The following is a 6,716-nucleotide window of genomic DNA, read 5'->3' on the forward strand; positions in this document are numbered from 1 at the left end:
CAAGACACATTATAGCCAGGTTGACCAAAACCACAGACAAAGACAAGATACTAAGATTAGCAAGAGAAAAACATCAAGTTACCTACAAAAGACATCCCATCAGGGTAACAGCAGATCTCTCATCGGAAACAATATGAGCGAGGAGAGAATGGGAAAATATATTCCAAGTGCTAAGAGAGAAGCAATTACAGCCAAGAATACTGTACCTGGCAAGATTATCGTTCAGGTGGGAAGAAAAGGCAAGAACTTTCTCAGATAAACAAAAACTGAAAAAATTTACCAGCACCAGACCACATCTTCAAGAAGTTCTCAAGGGTGTGCTGTATCAGGAAAATTAAACACAGACACATGGGAATAAAGTACAAAAACTAAGAAAGTGGCCAACTTAATCATAGGGACAAGTCTGGAATTGAATATTATATCCCAGAATTTAATCAGGAAAATTGAACCAGATCAGAAGATAAAAGTACATGAGACTGATAGGTTCATGCACCTACCATTTGAACAGAATCCTAATCTGTTTCCTGGCTTTAAGCAAAGTTCTTTGGCGTTTCTTTGATTTAAGTTAAAACTGGTTTTCTTAGTAGTAATAAGTGGACTCACCATTGAAAGTAGTTAGATTATGTAGGAAATTGTGTGACCAACGCAATGTGGATGGGAAGGTAATGGAGGACAATTTTGGACACCAGAGGTGGTGTGAGAGGAGGGTGGGAAGGGACAGAGGGTCAGAAAGAGGGGTGGAAATAATTCTAGGAACTAGAACTGGAATTTTTTTTTTTGTAATGTGCATGATTGAGTCACTATGCAGTGTGTACTGGATGGGAGATCGCGTTTTGTGTGCTGTGATGATGCTTAGGGAAGGAATGTAAATTGAGTTACCAAAAAAACGTTTCAGGAAAAAAATATAAAAGAAAGAAAAAAAGACTGTTCTAGGATTTCTAGGGAATGCAAGCATCTTACCTCTCCAAAAAATGATGAACACAGTAAAAAGATGGGCAATAGAATTCAAGACACAACTCTCTAAGGAAGACATGGAATGTAAATTAGTACAGCCACTGTGGAGAATGACTTGAAAGTTTCTCAAAGACCTAATAATAGGACTAACATATGATCTAGCAATTTCACTCCTCAATATCTACCCAAAGGATAGGAAAACAGTCAGAAAAAAATACTTACACATCTATGTTTATTGGACATAATTCACAATTGATAAGAGAGGCATCACTTCTGCTCAAGCTCTGCTTCAATTAACCTCTTCTGGAGCATAGGTTGGAGGAGTTATGTTGAAATATGGAAATGGCAAGGCTGCATGGCTCACCATCATAAGACTGTATATGGTGAAAAAAATTTTAAAAATATAAAAGGGGACATCCGCCACAGCATTGGCCTTACTGTATGAGGAGCCATTTATGGCTGGGAGGTTGTGCTGCAGAGTGTGGCTCATTTCCTTCCCCATATGCCTTTGAAATCTCAGGTGTGTTAATTGGGACTTGAAGAAGCCCTTCTTTTCCTGCTCCCAATGCCATCGGGACATCCACCCCAGTGATGGACTTGGCAGGACTGAGAGCAGCAGTACTGCTGACTTACAGAGAGACTGTGGTTCCTGCCACATGCCTCTGAATTCTTAGACTTCAATGTTTTCTAAAGCATGTGGCATGACACCTTCACTTTTGCTCAATTGAAGCTCAGCCACTGAATTATGATTGAAAGTCAGAGACAATAGTGCAGTTTTCTGGGGGAGCATCAGGGAGGTAGAATGGCAGAGTGATTGCTAATCACCTACTCCTGCTCAAAATTAACTTAAAGCATTAAGATAGACATTTGTAATTTACTTGATGACTAAAAGGCATAATAAATATGAGAAACCAAGAAAATATCTCTTTACCAAGGTAAAACATCAATTCTTCATCACCACAGACAGTACTATGGAACTCATGAAAATGTCAGATAAACAATTCAGAAGATTTATAATGGAAAAACTAAATGAGATGTGAGAGAAAAGAGACAACAAACTCCAGAGAGATTGAACTCCAAGAAATGAGGAAACCCTTCCATAATGTGAAAGAAAAATTAGACACCATAGAGACACCCACTCTCATCTTCCAACCCCTGGGCCAAGATCTCTGAGGGAGGACTCCCCACTGTATCTCCAGCCCTGGGACCTCCAAACAGTGACCCCTCTCTCTGTCAGCTGCCCTCAGCCCTTCAGGAACCCCACTCCCATCTTCCAACTGTTGGGCCAGGATTTCTGAAGCAGGACTCTCCACTGTAGCTCCAGCCCTGGAACCTCCAAGCCAGAGACCCCTCTCTCTGTCAGCCAGAGATCTCAATGGTAAACACAGCAGAAGAGAGACTTTTGCAGTCTTTGTTCCACAGGAAAAAGGAAACACACTTGCTCCTATTCAAGGAAACTTTCTCTTAAAAAGTATTTCAAGGAAACACATCTCCCAATAGTTACAAGTAGAACAAGAACCTCAGGTCTTAATAAAGCAGGAAATATGTCTCCATCAAAAGAACACAGTGACTCCCTTCCTTTGCCTGAAAAAATAGAGAACGTTACCAAAATGTCCGAGATAGAATTTAGAACATTCATGTTGAACAAATACAATGAACTGGAAAAAAAAAGAGACAATGAACTACAGGAGATGAGAAAGTTCTTCCACGATATGAAGGAAGAAATGAACAAGCTAAGAAAGAATAAGATGGAACTATTAGAGTTAAAGTCTGTAATACAGGCAATCAAAAATTCTCTAAAGTATTAAAAGTCAATTAGATCATGTTGAAGATCAAATCTCTGATGTAGAAGATAAAACTTCTGGCCAAGAGAAAAACACCAAAAATATAGAGAAAATAACCAAAAAAAGTGAGGATATCATAGGAGAAATATTAGATTCTATTAGACGTCCTAACATCCCAATAATTGGCATCCCAGAAGAAGAAACTGATAAGGGCATGGAAAACCTATTCCATGAAATCTTGGAAGAATATTTCCCAAGTCTAGAGAGGCACTCAAGCATCCAGACCCAAGAAATACAAAGGATTCCAAATAGAATCAACCCAAGAAGATCTTCCCCAAGGCATATCACAGACAGAATGGATAAGAGCACAGATAAAGATAAGATACAAAAACTGGCAAGAGAGAAACGACAAGTGACTTACAAAGGTCACCCCATCAAACTAACACCAGACTTCTCAACGGAAACAATGCAAGCAATAAAATAATGCGGAAACTCTGGGAGACATTGGTGTAGGGACTTGAAGATTGACCACATCATAGGGCACAAACCAAGCCTCTACAGATTCAAAGGCATAGAAACTATACCCAGCATCTTCTCTGACCATGATGGAATTAAACTTGAGTTTAATTTCAAGAGAAATCCTCAAAAATACTCAAATGCAAGGAAACTTCATAACCTACTCCTGAATGACTCCACAACTACTCAAGAAATAAAGACTGAAATCAAAAGGTTCATGGAAGCCAATGACAATGAGGACATGAGTTTCCATATTCTTTGGGACACTGCTAAACCAGTCATAAGAGTAAAGTTCATAGCAATTAGTGCACATAGGAGGAACATGGAGAGAAGGCAAATGGATCACCTAACATCATACCTCACAGAATTGAAAAAGTAAGAGCAAAAATATCCAAAAAAAAAACTCCAGGAGAAAGGAAATAATAAAGATACAAGAAGAAATAAATGAAATAGAAAATGAAAATCTATACAGAAAATAAATGAAAGTAAAAGCTGGTTCTTTGAAAAGATAAACAAAATTGATACACCACTAGCGAGACTTATTAAGAAGAAGAGAGAAAGGAACCAGGTTTATCAGATCTTCAATGAAGGAGGCAAAATAACAAAAGACATAGTAGAAATACAAAACATTATTAGAGGATACTATGAACATCTGTTTGCCAAGAAACAAGATAATCTGGACGAGATGGACAAATTTCTGGACACATATAATCTACCTAGATTGAGCCAGGAGGATATAGAAAGTCTGATAGGTCCATAAGAAGCCAGGAGATTGAGGTTATAAATAACCTCCCTACAAAGAAAAGCCCTGGCCTTGATGGATTCACCTCTGAATTCTACAAAACTTTCAAAGAAGAGTTAACCCCATTCTCTTCAAGTTATTTCTAAAGATCCAAGAGAGTGAATCTCTCCCTAATTCCTCTATGAAGCCTCTATCACCCTTATTAAAACAGATAAGGACAGGACAAGGAATGCAAACTATAGACCAATATCCCTGATGAATCTAGACACAAAGATTATCAACAAGATACTGGCAAATCATATTCAACAACTTATAAAAAAGATTATGCATCATGATCAGGTAGGCTTTATCCCAGAAATGCAAGGTTGTTTCAGCATATGCAAAACAATAAATGTAATACACCATATTAATAGGAAGAAAAATAAAAACCATGTGGTCATATAAATTGATGCAGAAAAAGCATTTGATAAGGTACAACATCCCTTCATGGTCAAGACTCTCAGTAAAATCGGCATAGTAGGGTAATTTCTCAACAAAATAATAATTATCTATGAAAAACCCATAGCGAACATCATCCTCAATGGAGAAAAGCTGAAAGCTTTTCCACTAAAAATGGATACAAGATAAGGATGTCCACTTTCTCTACTCCTCTTCAATATAGTACTGGAAGTCCTGGCCATTACAATCAGAAAAGAGGAAAAAAGAAAAAGGCATTCAAATCGGAAAAGAAGAGGTGAAACTCTATTTGCAGATGACATGATTGTATGCATAGAGAACCCAATGGTTTCCATAAAAATATTTATGGAAGTAATACATGAATACAGTAAAGCTGCTGGATACAAAATTAATATCCAGAAATCTTTAGCATTTCTGTATATGAACAAAAGGCAGAATGAGATAGAAATGAAAAAAGTTGTTCCATTTACCATAGCCACAAAAAGTATAAGATACTTAGGGATAAATCTAACCAAAGAAGTTAAAGACCTCCACAAGGAAAACTACAAGAGGATAAAAAAGAAATTGAAAAAGACACAAAAAAGTGGAAGGACATCCCATGTTCCTGGATTGGAAGAAATAATATAATCAAAATGGCAATTCTACCCAAATTAATCTACCTATTTAATGCAATGCCAATCACAGTACCAGACATATTCTTCACAGATCTTGGAAAGACAATCATAAAGTTTGTCTGGAATCATAAGAGACCCCGTATTGCCAAAGCAGTTCTGCACAAGAAGAGTGGAGTGGGCAGCATCTCACTCCCTGACCCAAAAATATACTACAAAGCAATGGTAATCAAGACAGCATGGTACTGGCACTGAAACAGACAGGTGGACCAATGGAACAGAATAGAGTCCCCAGAAATAAATGCTCAAACATACAGCTGACTGATTTTTGATAAGGGGTACCAGTCTATTCAGTGGGAAAAGGAAAACCTCTTCAGCAAATGTTGCTGGCAAAAATGGATCTCCACTTGCAGAAAGATGAATCTGAACCCCTTCCTCTCACCTCTGACAAAAATAAAGTCAAGGTGGATCAAAGATCTTAATCTAAGACCTCAGACTATAAAACTGCTCCTGGAAAACACTGGGAAAACTCTGGGAGACATTGGGGTAGGGAAATACTTCTTAAATAAGACCACCAATGCACAATTATCCCCAAAATATACAGTTGGAATTACATCAGACTAAGAAGTTTCTGCATGTCAAAAGTCACAGTGAGGGAACTAGCAGTTAGCGTAATGGCTATGTCGCTGGACTCCCACGTAGTCAACTGTGGTTTGCGTCCCAGACCTGATGGCTTAAAACTCACACCGGGTGCGTATGCGTGCATGCCCAAGATCCTGAGAAGAGAATGGAGGAGAAGGGATTGTGGCGTGACCATCCCCCTGGGGGGTGATTTCTCACTTTCTGTCTCTATGTCTCTCTCTGTCTGTCTAGCGAGCGCATGCGTCCTATAGCAAAAACCTCTCAAAAAAAAAATTTATTTCCTTGTTTCAACTATGCTTCTTAAGTAACATTAAATGATAGTGTTAACATACATTTATCTCATTTTTGGCTTTGTTGGGAATACTTCTAGTGTTTGTTAATCTTCATGTGCGTTCAGCTAGTGGTGGTATGAAGTACATGCTGTTTTCATTTTAGAGAATTATCCCTATGCTGACTTTTTTAAGTTTTTTTTTTAATTATGAATAAATATTTAACTTTGTCAAGTGTTTAAATCTATAATTGACAGACTTCTATAATTTTTCTCCTTGACTTATGTAATAAATTATTCAAATTGATTTCCAGCATTGAGTTACTTTTCTCTGTACCATTGAACTAGCTAATTTGTATACAGATTTTTTTTTTTCTAATTCACTCACAAAACTATCTTGGCCTGGAGCTTATTATAAAGTAATAACTGATGTGGCCAGCAGGTGGCATAGTGGTTAAGGTGCTGGACTCCCACATGGCTGACCACATTTCCAGTCCCAGACCTGGTGACTTGAAAAATCACACCAATGTGTGTGCCTGCTTATCCCAAATCCCAAGAGAAGAATAAAGAAGTAACTGTGGCTTGACCATCTTCCCTGGGGGGTGATTTCTCGCTTTCCCTTTCACTGTGTGTCTATCTCCAGCGAGTGTACACTTCCTATGGCAAAACGAAATAAAACAAAACAACAATAAAACTAAAAAAAAAAAAAAAAAAAAACCAGAAACTGTCAAATTTCTCAATTT

The sequence above is a fragment of the Tupaia chinensis genome, unplaced genomic scaffold (assembly GCF_000334495.1).
Source record: "Tupaia chinensis unplaced genomic scaffold, TupChi_1.0 Scaffold000580_1, whole genome shotgun sequence".
Lineage (NCBI taxonomy): Eukaryota > Metazoa > Chordata > Mammalia > Scandentia > Tupaiidae > Tupaia > Tupaia belangeri.